At 39.9% G+C, this 1784-nt stretch overlaps 1 pseudogene; it reads left to right on the top strand.

Annotated features, from left to right (window-relative positions):
* Positions 1 to 684: 684 nt before the first annotated feature.
* Positions 685 to 1385, top strand: LOC100019901 (OTU domain-containing protein 1-like; annotated as a pseudogene).
* The last annotated feature ends 399 nt before the right edge of the window (positions 1386 to 1784 follow it).

Below are 1784 nucleotides of genomic sequence, written 5' to 3' on the forward strand. Positions count from 1 at the left end.
TGGTATTCCCCAACCTTATCTGTTCTTGCATTTCCCTACTTCTTCATCTTAGCTTTTCCAATAATCTTGAAATATTGAGGAAGTAAAGGAATTCAAAGAGGTGCATGTATATTACTTATTCATGTGTACATGTTATTCTGCTCTACATTGATTAATGTTTATGATTTTTATTGCAGGAAGGTCTGAAAAAATGCATTTATTATCTTTGCTTTTCTGCATTTGCTTGCAATGTTTTTATGACCTAGTATATGGTTGATCTTTCTATATGAGCCATGTGCTGCCGAAAAGAACGTATATTCTTTTTTATTCCTATATGTTTTTCTCCATATATCTATTAGCTCTACTTTTTTATAATATTTCACTCACTTCCCTTGTTTCTTAAATATATATTTTGGTTCACTCTATCTAGTTCTGATAGAGGAAGGTTGAGGTGCCCCACTAGTATGGTTTTACTATCTATTTCCCCCTTAAGCTCCTTTAGAAATCTAAATGCTATACCATTTGGTACATATATGTTGAGTACTGATATTTCTTCATTATACTGCCTTTTATGGAGATGTAATTCCATCTGAGGGAACACAAGGAGGCCCTGGCCCATGCAGGATCAACTCTGTGTCTTCTGGCCCCAGTGGCTGGGGCAAACCACAGCCCCATTAAGGCAGCTCCAGAGGCTGGGAGTGAGTCATGCCCACATCACTAGCTGAGCCCAGCCTGCCCTTAGCCTCCCAGCTGCAGAGGCCCTGCCTCCTCATCCTCCCTGCCCCATTAGGCTCCAAGGACTAGGAGCTGACCCTGTACCTGGCCGAGTGGAGAAGCAGGACAGGTACCTACAACAGAGGAGCAAGTGTAGCTTCCACATCATTCCTGATGGCAACTATCTGTACCCAGCCATGAGCAATGTGGTGTATGGAGATCAGAGTCTGCACCAAGAATTGTGAGAGCAGGCCATGCACTACATTGCAGACCATCTGGACCACTTTGGCCCCCTCATTGAGGGTGACATCCCCTTTGTGTTCATCATTGCTGGGGCACAGGATGGAGTCTGGGTTGGCTATCCTGAGTTGATAGTCATGGGGCAAATGCTCAGGGTCAACATCAACATAACTACAGGAGGGAGCCTGGAGAGCCCTAAAGTCTCCACTATGATTCACTAGCTGGGCCCAGAGGACTCACTCCAGCCTAGCATCTGGCTGAGCTGGCTCAGTAATGGGAACTATGATGCTGTGTTTGATCACTCCTACCCCAACCTGGAGTTTGACAAGTGGTGCAAGGAAATGCAGGTACAGAGGAAATGGGATTAGGAGATCGCCAGGTCCAGAACCACCTCCCTGTCTAAAATGTGCATTGACCAGATGCTTGAAGAAAAATTGGGGGGAAGGAAATGAGGTAGAGGAAAAACTTTGTCTAAAGAGCAGAACAAATTTTCTCTGAATGATGGAGTTTCTATATTCGTTGATATAGTGATTCTGTACTTTTGGTTACTCTGTTAAAGTGGCCTCTGATTATCTAGTGCTCTTGGTTTTATTTGTTTTCCTTTGTTACAGTAGGATTTTAACATAGGATAAAATATGGTAACAAGATAATCACTTTTTATAATATTTATATAATAATATATAATTTATATAATATATATAATTTATATAATAATACATAATAATATTAATTTATAAAAATAAAATAATATAATAAATAATGATACACCTTGGGGATTTAAAAATTAACAATATAAATATTCCTAACAGCAATTAAATTGTGTCAGGAATATATTATCTTTGTACTTTGGT

This window comes from Monodelphis domestica, chromosome 6 (assembly GCF_027887165.1).
Source record: "Monodelphis domestica isolate mMonDom1 chromosome 6, mMonDom1.pri, whole genome shotgun sequence".
Lineage (NCBI taxonomy): Eukaryota > Metazoa > Chordata > Mammalia > Didelphimorphia > Didelphidae > Monodelphis > Monodelphis domestica.